Source organism: Vombatus ursinus, unplaced genomic scaffold (genome assembly GCF_900497805.2).
Source record: "Vombatus ursinus unplaced genomic scaffold, bare-nosed wombat genome assembly UNPS02014179.1, whole genome shotgun sequence".
NCBI lineage: Eukaryota > Metazoa > Chordata > Mammalia > Diprotodontia > Vombatidae > Vombatus > Vombatus ursinus.
In genome coordinates this window covers 1,653,531-1,673,443 of record NW_020953957.1, presented here as the reverse complement: position 1 = coordinate 1,673,443, position 19,913 = coordinate 1,653,531, and the positions used below count along the sequence as shown (strand labels likewise).

Sequence of the window (19,913 nt, the reverse complement as noted above, 5' to 3'; positions counted from 1 at the left end):
ATAGAGAATTCCTAAAAAGCTTGCCACATAGCTGCGAGGGCACAGTGGAGGCTAAACAGCTAGGAAATCATACTAATCAGCTACTTAATGCCAGAATATGTGTGGTGGGGTCCTTTTCTGGGGGCTCCTTCACATACCCAGTTTCTTAGTGGATTCCTTTGTGCAATAAGTGCTAAGTGGGAGGGTCAGTTTCCCCCCCTGGTTTCTGCCCCTACCGGGCCCCAGCCAAGCTCTTGGGGAGGCCTGGGAATGACTTTTATTCCAAGAAGCGGAAAGCGTTTTCGAAAAGTCATAACGGAGCAGCCGAAGCAGGAGAAGCTGCACCATTGGCCAGTCTTCGGGGAAAGCCTGTTTGGCCTCTTGGGCCGGCCCTGTGGTTTGCTATGTCCTTGACCTTGGACCAGTCACAACCGCACCAAGGCTCGTTTTCCCCACATCTGGAAGGAGAGTTATCACCTTTGCCCCGCCCAGCTCATGAGATCGGAATGTGATAAGGGACTGGAGTTACTGCGACATCTGTTAGAAGGCCGTTCACGCATAAAGTGTTGTCCCCAAAGCCCTATTTCATAACTTTGGAACGACAGCAGGCTAGGGGAGGCTCAGGGTAGCAAACTTCGGGATGCTCACGCGGGGATGCACCAAACTTCTGCTCCAGCACCCTCCTCCCACCCACCAAGCCACACGGCCTAGAATGCGGGTGGGTGTGCATCCGAGCCAGCAGCCCCTAAATCACGGGGTGGTCGTCAGTTTTTCTTGGACTCCTACTTGGGGGCCGTAGAGGCACACACCCAGAATAGTGAGCTCTTCTCCTCCCCCAGATGCTCAGAGAGGGTAATCGACTTCCCCGAGGTCACCCAGCACATGGGGCTGGTGCACGAGCTTTCGGGTCCTCTCGGTCCGCTTACCGACCGCCCGTGGTTTCCCGGTAGGTACAGGCAGTTCTTGAGAGAGAGCAGAGACCACCGGGGACCAGGAGTTTGAGAGAGGGAGGGTGAAGCGGAAAAAGGGGCGGGCTCGGAGGATGGAGAGAGGGCGTGGAGGAGAAGGTGGCCCCGCCTCTAGAATGGGAAGCTCGCGCTGACCCCGCCCCCGCCCCGCCCTCAGAAAGCTCCGCCCCCGACGGAGCCCGTCCCCCCCATCCTCGAGGCGTGGATTGGCTGGCGTCCTTGCGTGCGAACGTTGCGCCTCGGGGTGGGTCCGGAGAGCTGCGTCGCCCCCCCCTTCCCGGGCATCTCAGCCGAGTCGCCGCCGCCGCCGCCGCCGCCGCCGTCGCCGCACGCAGGGCCCCTCCCCCTTGCTCCGTGCAGGCCTCAGCCGGGGCCTCTAGTGAATCGCGCGGCCGCTCTAGATCCCCCGGGACCCGCCTTAGCCAGAGGCCCTGTCCACGTCGGGGGAAAGATGGCGGCTCCGCCCCAGCCCAGCCCGTGGGAGCCGCTCGTAGCCGTGCTCGTGTCGGGGCCGCTGCTCCGGCTCCTCCTCCTCGCCCAGACCTCCCTGCTCCTCCTGCCCGCCGCCACCGCCGCTGCCCGGACGGGCCTCTGCCCCGCGCCCTGCTCCTGCCCTCTGCCGTTGCTCGACTGCAGCTGGAGGAAGCTGCTGCCCGCGCCGGGCTGGAGGGCGCTCTCGGGCCCGCTGCCCCCCGGCACCACCAGCCTGTGAGTGTGCGGGCCCGGGGCGGGGGGACGACTACCGAGGAAGAGGGGACCCCCTCTAGGGAGGGGGCACTCCACAGAGAGGAGGGGGAGGGACCCCACAGAGCGGAGGGGGAGGGGAGCATCCTCATGGAGAGGAAGGGGCAGGGGCACCCCCATGGAGAGGAGGGGGAGGGGAGCATCCTCATGGAGAGGAAAGGGCAGGGGTACCCCTATGGAGAGGAGGGGGAGGGAGGGGACACCCCTGTGGAGAAGAGGGGGAGGGGAGCATCCCCATGGAGAAGGAAGAGGGGACCCCTTCCCCATGGACTGGAGGGAAAGGACACACCTGGGGAACAGAGAGGGGGTGTGGTAGGAGGCCTGGGGTGGGGAGGAAACGAACACATGGCTGAGCAGAAACACTTGGAGAAGGCTGGTTTTGCACAGTTTCTGTTAGAGGCAGGATCCTGGCAGGTTTGGGGTCTCTTGGTTTTTCCCTGTTGCAGCCCACTTCCTCTGATCTAAAAGTCCATGAGAAAGGAAGAGTGGGGATAGATTTGTGGCTGCAGTATCCCAGAAAACACACTTCAGCCCTCCCCTAAAAAGCATACACAGAATTGGGGGTTAAGGTGTGACCTAGGAGTGAGCAGTGGGTGTGAAATAACTGGTCCCTTGCTCTTTTTGGTTTCCTAGCATACCATAGAACAAATATAGGGAGAAGTGTGTGCCGTATTAGTTATTCCTAGGATTGTTGTGGTATATATTTTCTATACATCCCCTCCACCCCCAACCCCTCTTTTTAAATAAATTACATAGAAGAAATAAATAAATACCATAGATGAAACTACTGTTGACTTTTGGCTGTTCTTATTCACATAGTTCTTATATAGAACAGTGGCATCTAGAGAGCTCATTAACCTGAGTCCAGGAGGTGATGTTAGGAACAGCAATTAGATATTAAGTACAGCAATTATGACTTACATTAAAATGACTACTGCTATTCAGTTATTTCTTTGCCACTAGTTTTGATTGATTGAATTCTAATAGTTCCATCTTAGTCAAAGTGGAAGGACAGGCAGTGATAAAAGTTTAGATTCTGGGGTTCCAAGAAATAAAAAATGAAGAAAATGTCTTCTGATAGCAAAATATCTAGATAAAGGGCCTCATGTAATTCAGATTTTGCTTGCTAATGCTTGTAGGAAAGAAAGAAGGAAACAAGCCCTTGTTAAATGCTTACTTTGTGCCTGGCTCTGCTGCTAAAGGATGAGAGCTTATGGTCAGTGTCTCCCTTTCTCTTCCTGCCTGCAAATGAAGGAAAAATTTTTAATGACCAAATAAAGCATTCCTAGGGTATTAGGTTATTCTGTGTTCTTTGGGTATGGTATTGACACTTCTGGCTGATTTGTTTCTATAGTCTTATGCATATGTAGTTTAAGAAAAATTGCTATTACATGCAGCAAAATCCAGTCAGCATACATTCTTACGCACTGACTAGAGCTTTCTAAGGATTTCGTACTGCTCCTCAATTGTGATGGAATGATCCGTGGTCCAGCTTCCAAAGCAAGAAGGTTGCATCCAGCCCTGATTGCAATCAGTGTGTTTCCCTTTAAACAATGTTGGGAAGGTAGTTATTAAAAATAGTTTCATTGTAGTTACACGCTGTATCCAAATTTGGTTTTTGTTTACTTATATTGGCCTGTCAGGTGATTAATCTTTTAAAAATGTAATGAAATTGACATTTTTGTTGTGCAAGCCTCTTTGAGAGTAATCTTGCCATTAAAAAGGTGATTGAAATAAAGTCTAATAGTAGAATCACACTCTTAAAATATAAAAGGATAGATTTGTATTGGCTTTAATTAAGACTTTTAACATGCTTTTTAGTACTTGTCAGATATATTATTATTATCAGATACAAATTGACTTTTTAAAAATTAGAATTTGTATGTTAGATGTGACCTATGTGAACTACAACAGTAATTAGAATTCAGATGCTCATGCTTGTAGCCACTGAGAGGGCCTTACAGATCTAAATTCTGTGATCCTGAACAAAATCCTTAAGAAAATAACAGTCACTCTTTTTTTAAGCAGAATATTTGGATAATGGCCTTATTTAAGTTTTTCTTGGCCTAAAATTTAAGGTTTTGTTTTGCTTTGTGACTGATTACTATTTGTAGAATTAAAAAAAAATTATATACATTTCAACTATTGTTTCCCCACATTTCTGTTAAGGATAATTAAAAGTTGTTTCCTTTTCTTTTGACCTTATAATAATAAGATGGAATAAGATGGAGAGATTTATAGGATAATACAGTGGAAAGAGCACTGGTTTTGGTGTCAAAGGTACTGGGTTCAAATTCCCCTTTTGATGTTTATTCCCTGTGTAACCTTGAGCCTTAAGATTACCTGTGTAACCTCCCTGGACCTCAATTTCTTTATCTGTAAAACAAAAAGGTTCAACTAGATAGCTTCTGAGGTCCCTTCCAAAACTAATCCTGTGATTTTCCCCCTATAGTAGGTCATTTCACCCGTTCTAAAAACTCCATTGGTACAGATTGGCAATTCCTCTGTACCTTGTGCCTGTCTGCTGAGACATTAAGTGCTTTGAGTGTTACGTACACACTCTTTCTATTTATATAGCACCTGAGGTTTGGTGAAACACTTTACTACTTATTCCAGCTCCTGTGTGACAGATAGATAGGTAGCACATTTTCATTTTATAGGTGACTATGGCTAGGGAAGATTGTGACTTGCCCATGATCACACACCTAACAGGTGTGTAATTGAACTCAGGCATTCTGTATAGGATGCATTAACCATTTTATAGTAGTGGTGATTTGAATTTGTCACTTTGCCTGCTGCTTTGTTTGAAGTGGACGTGAGATTTCATCAGTGTTGATCTCTACCTTGCAAATTAGTCTTAGAGAGTTACTTCAGTGTACCTAGACGTTAAGGGACCTCCCCAGCCAGTACCAGCAGAGGTGGGATTTGAACACAGGTCTTCCAGACTCCAAGTCTGGCTCCCTATCAATCAAATTATTAAATGTCAACTCGTTAGATGCTGTTCATCATTCTATATTGCTGAGGTCTTTTGGGGTTCTGATTCTCTTTTCAGTGTAATCTACTTACCTGATAAGTATGTCATCTGTGAAGTAGTATGGTATAGTAGATAAAAGAGGTTGCCTCAGATCCAGGAAGATTTAGGTTCAAAGTCCAAGCTGTCATATACTGGTTATGAACCTGGCCAACTTTATAAAACTTATTTGTAGAAAAGTTGCCAGTCTGCATGGACAGAGGGTGTTACCAAAATCATAGGGCCAGTCTCTATCACCATCCTTATGTTGGCTGTATCTTCATCTAAGTCATTGTTAATATTTTCTTAATGAGGTCAACTACAGAATTCTGGGGTATGTTGTTAGATCTGAATTCAGATCACTATTACTGTGTAGGATTTAATCTTGAGCTCTCTAGGAACCCTGAGCCATCTACCATTAACTTCTGTGGTATATGTCCCAGATTCCCATCTTTAAAAGGCAGATAATATAGCAATTCATTCTGTTCTCCCTTTTGTAAGGATACTGAGGACAACCATACTCTCATTTGCAAAGCATTCTGAAGTTTTAGAAGACTGATAAGGTAGGGGAATGAGCTACCTGACCCCTCAGGTTTACTATATTCTTTATTTTTCTGAAAATGAATTTCACTTTTCTGGTGCAGAGATAAAAGAAATAAAGTTAATGAAAAATAAAATTTCTTAAGAATGTAGCTTGCTGTAATGTTTGACTAATTAGTCTTCCAGTTGACCCAAAGGTCCATTTGGAAAAAAAATTACTTCGTATTTAACAAATAATTATTAGGCTTCCATATATATGCTAGGCAATGGGAATATAAAGATAATTGATAAAAAGGAAAATAAAACAGTGTAAAGGAGGAGTTTAAGCAAAATGCTATGAAAAATTTAAGGAGAGGTCAGTGAAGTAAGTCTATTAAGTGACTGGGGAATCTGTGAGAGGGCTTTTGATTTGGTTCAGAGGTCAGTGAAAGAAGTGGTCTGCTATACAGGGAAAACCTGCTGCACGATTAATAAATCACAGTAATTCCTTAATCTTCCCCTCCCCACCCCCCAGCCTAGATTTCCTCAAGTCTGGCCATTGATTGTTCCTGTGACATGTGTCTTTCCAGCTTGAAAGGGTAGTAGAACCTCAGAAGACATCTAGTTTAACACCTTCATTTTCCAGATGATGAAACTGAGGCCCAGGGAGATAGTATAATTTGCCTTGAGTCATAAAGGCAGAGTTGAGATTTAAAGCCCCAAGGCCTGTTTACTCCATGGTACTATTTTGTTTCTGGTATTTCATCTGTTCTGAGCAGCCAGGGCCCCCAAACCAGATGGCTCCCTTTCCAATTTCATGTAATTCTCTGTAGCTTCCTTAGCCCTTCCTTGTCATCTGTCTCCCCTCCCCCCCCAAAAGTTTTTGGTTTTTTTTTAATTCTCAGGAGACAGAAGTTCTGAGGGGTAGTAGGTTCTGGAGTCATTCATTTTTAGGAGGCATATGTTAAACTTACATTCTGCATTTCATTTTCTACTCTTGTCTACCACAACTCAGTTCTTCTTACCATTCCTCCTTGATATTTTCTATTGTATCTTCCTGAGGAGGTTAGGGGTGATTAGGATAGAGTAAGAGGATTGATTAGTAAGCAAAAATATATGAGGAAAGGTATATTATGCTAATTCACATAGGAATATTAAAGATAATCATGAGAAGAACCTCAGAGAAGCCCTTTTCCTACATAATTTCTTATCTATGCCTCTTAAATGTAGTCTGCGATTCAGTTCAGCAGATACTAAGTGCCTACTATGTGCAAAACTTATGCTAAGATGCATAGTGGGTAGAGTGCTAGTCTTAGAGTCAGAGAGAATTGAGTTAAGCCCTGCTTCTTAGGCATAATAAATGGGTGACCTCTTAGCCCCCAGTGCCCCAGGCCACTTTCCTGACTTCTGTAGAAGTCTAGGGCAAAGGTTCTTTTTTTTTCCCCCCTTTGGTGATGTACTGGGGTTAAGTGACTTGCCCAGGGTCACACAGCTAGTAAATGTCAAGTATCTGAACTCATATTTGAACACCAGTCCTCTTGACTTCAGAGTCAGTGCCTTACCCTTGGTGGCAACTAGCTGCCCCGTAGGGTAAGGGTTCTTAACCTTTTTTTTTGGTCATGGACCATTTTGGCAATCTGGCAAAGCCTATGGATCCCTTTCCAGAATAATATTTTTAAATTAATAAAATAGAATGGGATTATAAAATAAACTTCAAGTTAGTGAAAAGAAAGATTCCCCCCTCCCCCCCAATTTCAGTCCATAGACCCTTTGAAATCTATCCCATGGACCTGTGGGCTGGGGGGGCGGGGTGGCACAGGGGGAGAGGCATTCTGTGGCCTTAGGTTAAGAACCTCTTCATCTAGGAAGTTTTCGCACCAGCACATCATAAGATCATAGAATTAGAGCTAGAAGGGACCTTAAAAGTCATCTTGTTCAACCTCTTCATCTAGAGATGAGAAAACTAAGGCCCAGAGAAGATGACTTCCTTAAGTAAGGTCAAACCAACTAGTAAGTAACAGAATCAGTGTTCAAACTCAGGTCCTCTGACTCAATCCAGTTCTCTTCCTGTTGCTCACAGGTTGCCATCCCTTCTCCCAAAATGGGCAAGGCATTCTGCTAGGCACTGGAGGTGATCAGGGAAAGTTTCCCAGAAGAAACAGTGTTTGAGCTGAGCCTTGAAAGAAGACTCAGATTCTGAGAGGCAAAGATAAAAAGGGAGTGGTTTACAGGCTTGGGGAAGTCTGTGTGAATGCTGAGAGGGGGGAGATGGAGTGTCGGTTTCAAGGAATGGTAGTCTGGGTCAACTAGAATTTGTATTTTGTGAAGTAAAGCTAGGAAAGCCAGAATTTGGGGGGTCTAGGATGAGATGCCAGGATGAGAAGATTCATTATCTCTTAGGCAGTGGGGAGCCATTGAAGACTTTTGAGCCGTGGAAATGACATAGTGAGATTGTGCCTTAGGAAAATTATTTTGACAGCTGGATGGATTGGAGAAGGGAGACACTGGGAGCAAAGAGAACAATTAGACTAGTCCAGGTGAGGTAATGAGGACTTGACCTGGGGAGGTGAGAGATGGGCATGTATTGGAACAGATTGGGAAGAGATCTTGGAGATCATCTCATTGACTGTCTCTCCATCCCAATTCCTTTATCATTTTACAGATGAGGAAACTTGAGTACTATGGAGAATGAGTGACGTGCCTACGGTCTCATAGTAAATTTATGCTTAATTGTTTTAATAAATAGTTGTGCTTTAAAAAATTTAGATAGGAAACAAGTATTGTAATCTCCATTTTAGCTGCCTATGCTTAGTAAAATTTAAATCTGGTAGTGTTTGCCTAAATAACCAAGACTAAGGTCCCCATTGCCATCTGGTGACACTGTAGATCAAACATTTTTAAAAATATACCTGCAGGATGTCTTTCAAATATTAAAATGGCAAATTCCAAATTACAAGTATCATATGATGACTTTATTAATTTTTCTTCTACCTCAGAGACCTTATATCTTCCATATGGCATGAGGCCTCAATCCTTTTGATCTATTTATAGGTCATCATGCCCTTGTGATGAAATTGACATTTCAAGTGGTAAAATATACCAACTTGATCACAGCTTATTCCTTAAAATCTGTTAAGGATCTCAGACTCCAGTAGGCAACAAAAGTAGTGCTGTAAAAATCCCATGGTTAGGTTGTAGAGAATGTTTACATTTAGTGTTTTTTTGTATGCTTTCCCAGTTTATTCTTGACTTTTTTCAAAACCATTCAAGTATACTATACTCCATACTACTGGCTTATTTTAAACATTAGAATAAACAAAAAAACTGGGCCAAAAACTTGTGGGTGGCCATTCAGACCCCCAGAGGGTTAGCTTGATGCTATTCAAATAAGGCAGCCAGGTGATGGCATAGAGGATAGAGCATTGGGCCTAGAGTGAGGAAGATGTGAGTTCAAGTCTAACTTCAGACACTACTTCCTAGCTGTGTGACCCTGGACACTCTGTTTGCCTCCATTTCCTCATCGGTGAAATGAGCATAGTAATAGCAACTACATCCCAGGGATGTTTTGAGGATCAAATGAAAAAATATTTGTAAAGCACTTAGCACAGTGCCTGGCAAATAGTAGGCACTTAATAAATGGTTAAATAAAGGAAACACTTTCTACTCTTATCCCAGCCTGATATGCTAGCTAATCTGAAATATCTTTTTTGTGCTTGGTGTGCTGCTAGTGAGGATGTTGACTCTTAGGTCTTGTTCTTTGCAAGCTGAACTTGGCTTCGTGTAGCAATGAGGTGAGGAATCAGGAAGGAGAAATAAGGCCAATGAAGAAACAAAAGAGAGAAACCCAGGGAGGGCGGCTGTCCCCTTGCTGTTCATTGTCAACTAATGCCTTCTAGCACTCATCCAGAACTCTGATGTCAGAGCTACAAAATACCCTAGATGTGCCCAAGAATCTCTTTTCCTACTAATATCAACTTTATTACATTTATTAAACACCTACTTTGGGCTCGAAGATGCTCGAGGAGATTAAAAAGTCTAGACAAAATGAAGTACTTGCATTCAAGGTGCTGACAGACTTGTAAGGGAATTCCTCCCTCTCCCCCTCTCTCTTTATCCCCTCCCTCTGTCTTTCTCTCTTCTCCTTTCCTCCCTCTTTCCCTCCTATCCTTCCCTCTCTCTCTTTCTCTATCTTCTCTCTGTCCCTTTCTTTGTCTCTATCTTTCTATCCCTCTCTGTCTCCCTTCTCTTTCTCTGTCTTCTCTCTCTATCTCTCTGTGTCTATATCTCTTTTCCTTTCTCTCTGTATATTTCTCCTCTGTCTCTATCTCTCTTTTTTCTCTATCTCTTTGTCTCTTTTTCTGTCTTCTGTCTCTATCTCTCACTCTTCTTTCTTTATCTTTGTCTCTTTGTCTCTATTGCTTTCTGTGTCTCTCTGTCTCTCTCTCTCTTTCTCTATATTCCCTCCTCCTTTCTCCCCTTCTCTGTCTCTCACTTACATATTTATGGAGCACTTCAAAGTTTGCAAAGCACTTTGCAATTATTATGTCATTTGGTCCTCACAACAACCCTGTGAAGTAGATACTGTTATTATCTCCATTTTACAGATGAAGAAACTGAAATGGAGAAAAATAGAGTGTCACAGCAAGTAAACATCTGAGGCAGGATTTGAATTCAGATCTTAACTCCAGGTCCAGCACTGTTCACTGTACTACCTAGCTATAATGCAATAATTCCTCAGTGGATCGGGGCATTCGGAGTATTAGGTGAGGTCACTGGCATAAAAAAGGTCATTTATGGCTGAAGGGATGGGTAAAGGCTTCCTAAAAGGCAGGTGGTCGATAAGGTTCCAGGCAGAGGAGTAGTATGAGAGGAAAAAGAAAGTTTGAAGGAGGTTTTTTTCTGATAGGAAGGGGTAGAGTAGGGACCACATGGAGAGGTAGTGTGTGATGTAGACGAAGTGGTACCTTAGGAGAGATGGGTCTTGAATGCCGAGCCAAGGAGTTTACTACCTTCAGAATAAGAATTTCCATCCCCACTGAACAAAAGTTAGGGTAGGTCTTCTCACAATGAAGAAGCCTTTCCTTTCTCCTTGTGGAAATTTGCCTGGGTGAGATATACTTGCAACAGGGAAAATGTGTGTAACCCTCCTCAGGGATGTAAGAAAAGTTCTTTGTGAACTCTAAAAGTATAAACTCTAATATTATGCGGCCTCGGCCCCTCCCTTTGGCTGTACCAGTGAAAGCAGTGTTGGCATTCTAATAAATACTTAGTTCATAATGGGCTTATGGTATTACTGTGCGGTCGTGCCCCATGTTCCCTTGCCCCTCCAGCGTACTTCATTGTTTGTGCTCAGTGGTTGTGCTCCCGGAGAAGATGGCGGATAAAGCCCAAGTGATCTAATGCCCGAGTCCTTTTCTTTGTCCCCGATCAGGTGATATTTGAGCTGGGGTTTCCATAAGGACACTGTTTTTTAACATGTCCGTTTTACATTTGGTAAGATAACATGCTACTCTAGTTAAATAAAAATCCTGACAGGTTGCTGTGAGAAAAGTAGCCAGTTCTGAGCAAGGAATGACAGATTACCCTACTAACAGATTTACCAGATGCTTGTCTATCATAGTGGGAATAGTGAGATGCCTACTTTTGAAACCTAGCCACTCCTAAAAATCTTTATGGTAAGTACCTAAGTCATTACTGTATCACCAGGTACAAAGCTAGGTGCCTAATAAATATTTTGTTATGGTGATTACAAAATGTTAAAGTCCTGCTCTTTCTTTAGATTTATGAGTATCAACCATTTGTTCCACAGTTGCAAAACTATCACTTTGTTTTTATTTGAAAGATGAAGAGGAATGTTGATCACTTGGGAGCACATAGGTATCATCAAATTGTTATTTATGGTCAGCTAAAAAGGTGACAGGATGAAAAGGACAGTTGGTTTGGGAAGTTGTCTTGTCCAGTTCCATTGTTGTACAGTTTCACCTCCAGAAGGGTTAGATGACTTACTGCAGATTACAGAGCTCATGAGTGAGAGTCCCAGATTCCAAACCCAGATCTTGTGATTCCCAAGATAGTGTTTTTTTCTGCATCATGCTGCTAAAGGACAGATAAAATATCCTGAAATTGAAGTAGTGTCTGACTTGTTTTATGAAACAGCAAGATTGTTGAAATTGAGATATCTGCACTTTTATTAGATCCACTCACTTCTGAGCTCTGCCGTTTCATTCTTCGTCCAGTGTCAGACTTCTTAGTTTTTAGTGGTGTTATTTGTGGCATAATGATTCAGAAAGAAGTTTTTGCAGCAGAGAGACCTAACTCCTAAGAAGAAAAACAAAGCAAACTTTCTCGCTGTCATTCCTAAATAAGATAGTTGCTTTCATTCTTCTAATTCAGACTTCATAGAATTTTGTGGAAAATAAGAAATTGTCTCCATTTTTCACTTGGCAGAAAAATGCAGAAGTTCAGGAGAGATTTTGTATTGAATATGTAAGTATGCAAGTGATATGTGTCTCATGGAAACTGATGAAATCTTTGATAGTGGGTGTATGTAGAAAGAGAAAAAGACAGAGCCTAGGACTGTGCCTCAGAGAAATACCCACTCTTTGGTTCAGCAGAGATTATTTGAGAAGGAACAGCACAGGTAAGAGAAGCAGAAGAGAGAGGGTTCACTGCAGCTGAGGGAGTCTAGTTTATGAGTAAAGACAAACATGTCTGCTGAGACTAGGGTGGTAGATAGAGGAGGCGTTGGTGGTTGAGAAGATAGTAGTTTGATGCAGAGTTTTTTGTTTTTGTTTTTAAATAAGCATATTTTCCCTAAAAGAGTCTGTTTGAGAGAGTGGCAGGAGTTCAGTTAAATCAGTAGCAAATCAGTTAATGTTTGCTTGCCTTATTCGCTTAAATAATTTTATTCTTAACTAATACAGATTTAAAAATTAAAGCACTTAAAGATCTCATTTATTCTTGGGTTCTCTCTATCAATGAAAACACCTTTTTCAGTGGTAGATCAACACTGTCACAGAATGTATTGCAGAAAATCATAGTAGACAGAAAGGTAGATGTAGTTTAGAAGAGAATAATTTCTCCTATTACAATAGCATTACTTAACCTGCAACCTAAACTACCCATAACATGATAACAAGCAAAACAAACCAAAAAGCCCACCAAACTAAAACTGCTTTAGGCTTGCTCCTACAAGCATTGCTTAAAATCACTAAAAATAGGAGAAATACAAATCAAAACAATTCTGATATTGTACTCCCCTCCCAGCAATGTGGCAGAGATGTCAAGGTGAGAAGGATCATGTTGATCACGTTGTAGAGGTGGTGATAGGACGAGGGCACCAATAGACATCGTTGGTAGAGTTGTAAATGGATTCAGCCAGGCGGAGGAGCAGTGTGGAGTTATGTCCCAGAGAAGGGGACTGTACGCTCATATCTTTTGATTCAGAAATTCCATTGCTTAGCTAGGTGGCATAGACACTGAGGAAGTCAAAGATCGGAGTACGCTTCTTTTGGTGCCATATACGTAGCAGCACTTTTTTTGTATAGCAAACGACTCGAAACAGAATAGATGCCCTTTGGTTGTGGGTACATGAATAGAAGGGAACTTTACTGCACTGTAAGAAATAATGAATAGGAAGAATTTAGAGAATCGGGGAACGCTTGTGAGCTGAACCCCAGTGAAGTCAGCAGGCCCAAACGAGATATGCAGTACTGATGGCAGTGTAAATGGAAGAGTAACCACCATCGAAAAGAAACTCAGTGCTTGGCCATTACCATGATTACCATGATTACCACGATCACACATTGTGTTCAAGAGGAGATGAGGAAATGCCCCTCCCTCCATTGCAGAGGTGGGGGGGGGGAGTAAGGGAAGGGAGACTTAGGGTGTGGAATATTGCATTGGCTGTTAGACGCTGTTGATGTTTTGGTTGATTTCCTGAACTGCTTTTTATCTTAATTTTTTGCAAGGAGTGGCTTGCCATTTAGGGGAATTGGGGGGGGGGGTGGCGCATGCAGAATTTGTGCAGAAAGAAGGTAAAACAAAAGCTCATAATAGAAACATTAAAAATAAATAAAACATAAACATATGTTTTATTGATGCCTTTTATCTTTATTATATCATGGTCATTCCTGGAAAAGGGGATAAAACTCCCCCTGAATTCCCAGATTGAACGTTCCCTAACTAAGCAAAAATATCCACACAGTGGCCATAGCTATTACTGTATGCCATGATCTGCCTGTCCTTGTAGTCACCTAGCTCCCTGCTATGAAAAGGAGAGGGCATGTTTCAGGATCTTTTCTGGACGACCTTCATTTGTTTTCCCATTACTCAGCTTTCAGATTCCCTAATTGTGATCTTTTTATTCGTTGTAGTCATTGAGAATCTCATTTTTTTGGTTCTACTTATTTTGTTCTGCATTAGTTCAAATAAATCTATCTTTATTTCCCTGGATTCTTATTATTTGCCATTTCTTACTGTACAGAAATTCCATTAAGTTCACGTGCCATAGTTCTTTTCTTTTAGTTCTTCCTCAATCATTGGACAGTCTCTTCAATTCTAGTTTTTTGCAGCCATAAAGAGTACTTACTGCTGTGGATGTTTTAGTAAATATTGGGCCCTTATTCTTCTACCATTGACTTCCTTAGGGCTTAAGTGCAATAATGGGTTTTCTGGGCCAAAGGGTATGGAGAATTTAGTTCCTTTAGTTCTTGCGTAATTTCAAATTGACATCCAGAATGGTTGGACCATTTCAAAGCCCCACCAGCAATGAATTAATGTCCCTAAATTTCCACAGTACTTCCATTGATCTTTCCTTTTTTTTTTTTGTCATCTCCATCAGTTATCATGGTGTAAGGTGTAACCTCAAAGACCTATTTTAATTTGCGTGCCTCTTAGTGATAGTGATTTGTACCATTTTAAAAATATGGTCATGTATAGATTACAGTTCTTTTCAAAGTGTCATATCCTTTGGCCACTCATCTAAATGAGTCTATTGGGGAATGGCCCTTGATGTTACATAGTTGTGTCAGTTCCCTATGTATCTTGATTGTCAGACTTTTATTAGTAATATTTGATGCAAATATTTTTGCCACTCTCTTGTTTAATCATATCCTACACACACACATCTTAATTATTTGGTTTCCCAAGCTATGTATTTGAATCAACAAATTGTAGGGCTGCTAGAGTTACTCATACTGAGAATAGCAGGAGACAGTTTTGACAGCCTGACATTGAGAGCAGAGACTGAAAAACTTTTAAAAAACAAATTAATAAACTTCTAAAAGTACAGCAGTCTGGGGCTCTACATACCCTAATGTTCTCTGCCAACATTACTATAAATATAGCACAGTTTGATGATTTGCATAATGAATACCTTAGGGTCTTCAAGAAAAAGTTGAATTATGGCCAGTTTACTCCAAGAAATCAAGGAAGCTCTGAGTACATTTAAGATGATAATTTTTCATGATCCTGTGATCCAATGATTTGAATCTGGATAAGACCTTAAAGATCATCTAAACCCCAGTAAGGTTAAAAACTTTTTTTGAAGCTTTGATTCTTAGAAGTGGATTGGATGATTTGGGGGAGAGATCTATTCCAGATAATTGAGGCTTTACTGTAAGAAGTGAGTTCTTCTCTTATGTCATCAAGTAGATAACAATTATTTTGTCGGTCCACTTAGGCAGCAATCTCAATCTCTGATGATGCTGGATAAATTAAGCATTACTAAAGATACAGAAAACTTTGAAAAAAGGAAAATGAGTTGTGATAACGTTTGTTTTCCAGGTACTATTAGCCCTATTAATTTTTGCAAAGGGGGGGTGCCTCTTTTCATAAAGATTATTATCTCTAAAGTCTCTAGGTCAGCTCACTAATGCTGCATAGTACTAGAAGTAGAAAATGAGTAAGATGACTTAGACATCTAGTTTTCTGTGATTATGTGGAGGAAACCCCCCTGCTTCTCTCTTGCCTAAGGACTTTGTAATTACCTTGTGGAGCACAGTTCTCCTTTTCTAACCTGTTGTGATTGCTCTGCAGATCCTATAAATTATTTACACTGTGATGGCACTAAATGACTACATTAATGGCACCTCTGGCTCCACAGGATATCAAGAACTTTAATAATTCATCATTTATTACAGCTCTATCCCTGTAGATTAGCATGAGGGGAAGCTTAGTTCACAACACTGATAAGGCTGGCTCTTAAGACCTCTACTTTTCAATTATCTTACCCATAAATATTCAGATACCAGTGGTGTTAGAAGCTGAAAAGATGAGATATTAAGTTATAATAGTGATTGTTGCAACATTGAGCTTTTTTAGATTTAGTTCAATAACAGTAGGTCATTTCATTAAGTACTTGAATGTATTGTAGCATGCTACTAAGAGAAAAAACCCTGGAGACAAAAGAATTCTGTTTTCAGGTGGGTTTAGAACTTCAATTTTTTTAAAAGAAGTGCTAAACATGGGTTGAAGTATTAGTGAAGACTTAGTGAAGATTGTACCAATTTTTGAGTGCTAAGCCACAGCAAACTACCCTGAGTTGTTTCTCCAGAAAAATCTTTTGCAATTCATTCAATTTGAGCCTATTTAGACTTTAAAAGCATCTTTTTAAAATGTGTGATTTGTTAGGGATTTTTTTTCTTTTTACTTTAGCATCAATTGTACTAATGTGTATAATTGTTATAGAAAAGAGAAATCCTGAGAACAGTGAACAGATTCTCTGGATATTAAAATTTTCAATCAAAAGGCATAGGCCAGTTGAAGAAATCTGAAGCTTTTAAGTTCTCAAATTATCACTGGAACCGATCTATAGTTTTCTTTATATCTGCAGCTGCATATATGATATAAATTCTACTAGTTAGTGTATGGTAATCCACATAATGCTAGTTTAGCTAGAAGGGAGGATTTAGATGTTAGCAGATTACTGATTGCCTGTACCTGCTACAGGAAGGATGGTTGTTCCAGAGCATGTTAATTACAGACACATTATGTTCCCTGCTTTGTGGCATGTGTTGTTTTATAAATAAATGGCCCTAAGTCTTCTCCTGGTACCTTGCTGCAGTATTAGCTGTGGAACTGATTTTAGTGTAAGATGGGAGTTGGATGGGAAAATACCCCAAAACCTTTGTTATAAAGCAGTCATCTTCCAGGTGAATGAGACTACAGTTTAGGTTCAGAGTGTAAGTTTTCACCTCCATTCCCTGTCCTCTCCGCCTTTCTCCTTTATACAAGGGGTTCTTTTTTTTAATTAATTTATTTTGAATTCTCAACAATCACTTCCATAAGCTTTGGAGTTTTAGATTTTTCTCCCCCTCCTCCCTACCTCCTTCCTCTAGATGGCGCATAATCTGATATAGGCTATACATATACATTCCTATTAAACATATTTTCACATTAGTGATGTTGTAAGTAAGAATTAGAACCAATAGGAGGAACCACCAGAAAGAGGAAACAAAACACAGCAGAAGAAAAAAAATAGCAAATAGTGTGCTTTGGTCTGTATTCAAGCTCCATAGTTCTTTCTTCTTTGTGGATAGGGTCTTCTATCATGAGGCCTTTGGAGATGTCTTAGATCCTTTATACAAGGGGTTCTTAACTTGGTGTTGGCAAACTTTAAAATAGATGTATGTATATTTTCATAAATGTATTTTACTATATTTGGTTTCCTTTGTGATCCCATATATTTTGTGCATTTAAAAACATTCTGAGATCTATAGGCTTCAACAAACTGGCCAAAGGGGTCCATGACACCAAAAAGGTTAAGAACCCCAGCCTTAGATTTGAAAGGTATAGAAAAGTGGTTTTGCCCATCACACCTCCTCCTCCCCTCCCCTAGCTGTGACACAGACTACTTTTCTTTGGAACTAAGTATAAACACCATGTTTCTATTAAAAAATCTTTTGTATGTATTGCTTTGGCTGTAATGGAAAGTGTTGGTATTTCTTGTACTTGATAAAACTGAATGAATAATTGATAACAATTTTAAGCAACCCTTTTGAATGGAATGGGATAAATAAAGGAAAATCACTGGTAGCATGAAGACTGCTGGATCAGGAGTCAGAGGACTTGAGTTTAAATCTTGACTCTGCCATTTATCAGTTATGGGACCTTGTACAGATAATTTTACCTTGCTGGTCATCTTCTGCAGAATGATGGAGATGACCTAGAAAGATCTTTTTGCTCTAAATCCGATTCTGTGACATCCATGAAAAAAGCATGGGGCAAGACTTATTATCATCTTGTGTAGAAAATGCAGAGAGATGTACAATACATGAATGGTCAAAGGATATGAACAGGCAGTTTTCAGATGAAGAAATTAAAGCTATCTATAGTTATATGAAAAAAATGCTCTAAATCATTGTTGATTAGAGAAATGCAAATTAAAACAACTCTGAGGTACCACATACCTATTAGATTGGCTAATATGACAAAACAGGAAAATAATAAGTGTTGGAGAAGATGTAGGGAAATTGGAACACTAATGCATTGTTGGTGGAGTTGTGAACTGATCCAACCATTTTGGAGAGCAATTTGGAACTATGTCCAAAGGGCTATAAAACTGTGCATACCCTGTAACCTAGCAATACCATTACTAACTTTGTATCCCAAAGAGACCATAAAAATGGGAAAAGGACCCACATGTACAAAAATAATTCATAGCAGTTCTTATTGTGGTGGCCAAGAATTGGAAATTGAGGGAATGCCCAGCAGTTGGGGAATGGCTGAACAAGTTGTAGCATATGATTGTGATTGAATATTGTTGTGCTGTAAGAAATGACAAGCACGATGGTTTCAGAAAAACCTGGGAAGACTTGCATGAACTGATGCTGAGTGAAGTGAGCAGAACCAGGAGAACATTGCACATAGTAACAGCAACATAGTGCAATGACTGGCGTTATTAGACTTAGCTCTGCTGAGCAGTGCAGTGATCTAAGACAATTCTAAAAGACTCATGATGGAAAATGCTATCCACATCCAGAGAAGGAACTGTGGAGTCAGAATGCAGAGTGAAGCATGCTATTTTCTGTCTTCTTTTGTTTTTGTTTTTTCTTTCTCATGGTTTTTCCTTTTGTTCTTACTCTTCTTTCACAACATGACTAATGTGGAAATATGTTTAATGTGATTGTACATGTATAGCCTATATCAGATTGCATGCTGTCTTGGGGAGGCAGGAAGGAAGGGAGGGAGGAAAAATTTAGAACTCAAAATCTTGTAAAAGTGAACGTTGAAAACTAAAAATAAATTAATTAATAAAAACCCCCACATATCTCCTGAAGAAAAATGCACCAGTATTACCTAATAAAAAAGAGAATAAAAATCTTTGCAACAGCAACAAAAAAGGAATATGCAGAGAGATGTATAGAGAAACAGAGACTTACCAAGAACTAGGAAGGAGGATCATATGAACACAATTCAAATAAAAAAGAGAACAGTCCAATCTGCAAGCTTTAGTGTAGAAAAAGGATAAAAGATCTTACTAGGCAAGGACCTCTAGAACTGGAACGCCATCGGTAGGAACTATCTGCTGGCCTGCCTGCTCCACTTGGAGCAGAGCATGAAAGAACTAACTTGGAGGAGAGCAATGGTTTTCAATTTCTGCCCTTATTGAAACCTCCTAATAAAATAAGAATAAAAACTAAAGTTTCTTTTCACAATTGTGTGACATTTCGTGTTATTCTCCTCTCAGCTTGGGGGCAAAAATATCTGAGTGAGATTTTTTTGTTGGGCATATTTCATCACCTCCATGTTCCCCACCCTCTTCTCCACCCATTAATGCCCTTGAGCTGATAACTCCTGCCAGACTTCAGCCTAGAGCAAAGGTGTTAGAACCTTTACAGAAAAAAGGGTGAGGATCTTTGGCATGTCCTTAGTGATATTATGGTGTAATTCACGTCTGTGAGGGAAAGTGTTTGGTTTCACTGACAGACATGACTCTGGCTAAAATTGATCGTTTGGCTGTAATAAAGACATTGTTCAAACCTGGGTGCATCTGTCAACACTGTTTGGTAGCACAGTGAGATAAGCTCTTCCTTCTTCACTTGCAGTGATCTGTAATGCTTCACCAGCATGTTCCTATTGCCAACCATATTGTATCATATAGTAAAGCACTTGTGCGGACGGCTTGTGTGGGCCGGATTCCACCTCAGCCTTGTAAAGGTGCCAGAAAATAACAAGCAAGAGGGAAGTTTCTTAAAGCTTATTTAAATGTTTAGCTCTCATTGCAAATTCAATCAAAACTAGGTTGTACTTAAGCAAAAGTGAACTGTAGAATTTAATTTTTATTTTATCCATTTCTTCTCCATTGTTAATGTAAACTGGACTGACAAGACAGTGTGCAGTAATGGGAAAAAAAAACAAACATTGGATTTGGAGGCAAAAGACTTGATTTTGAATAAAGGTTCTGTCACTACCTATGTAAAATGAGAGGATTAGACTCCATTTCAGAAGTCCTTTGCCAGCTCTAAATTCTGTGATATTATGAAATGGATTTCCCATTCCTAGAGCAAGAGTGTTATTTAGAAAAGCCATCCCTATGGAAGATGGATTCAGTTTCAACTTTGTTTTGTGCTGTCTTCAGTGTTGCACTCTAGGGGGTTTTTCATATATGAATATTTGTTCTCATCTTATAAACACCTGATATAATGTGAATATAGAGTTTTTGCTTTAGCTTTTTGTTGTATGCTCAGCTA

The 19,913-nt window shown here is 40.8% G+C and overlaps 1 protein-coding gene across 2 annotated transcripts in view; it reads left to right on the top strand.

The window, feature by feature from the left end:
- Nucleotides 1-1,609: 1,609 nt before the first annotated feature.
- The window catches only part of LRIG2 (leucine rich repeats and immunoglobulin like domains 2), a 46,421-nt gene continuing 28,117 nt past the window's right edge, over nucleotides 1,610-19,913 (top strand). Inside the window, exon 1 of one of the 2 annotated variants that reach the window (XM_027860415.1) lies at nucleotides 1,610-1,655. The gene's annotated coding sequence lies outside the window, so the exon portion shown is untranslated. The remainder of the gene's footprint in view (nucleotides 1,656-19,913) is intronic. The other variant, XM_027860416.1, reaches the window with a different exon arrangement.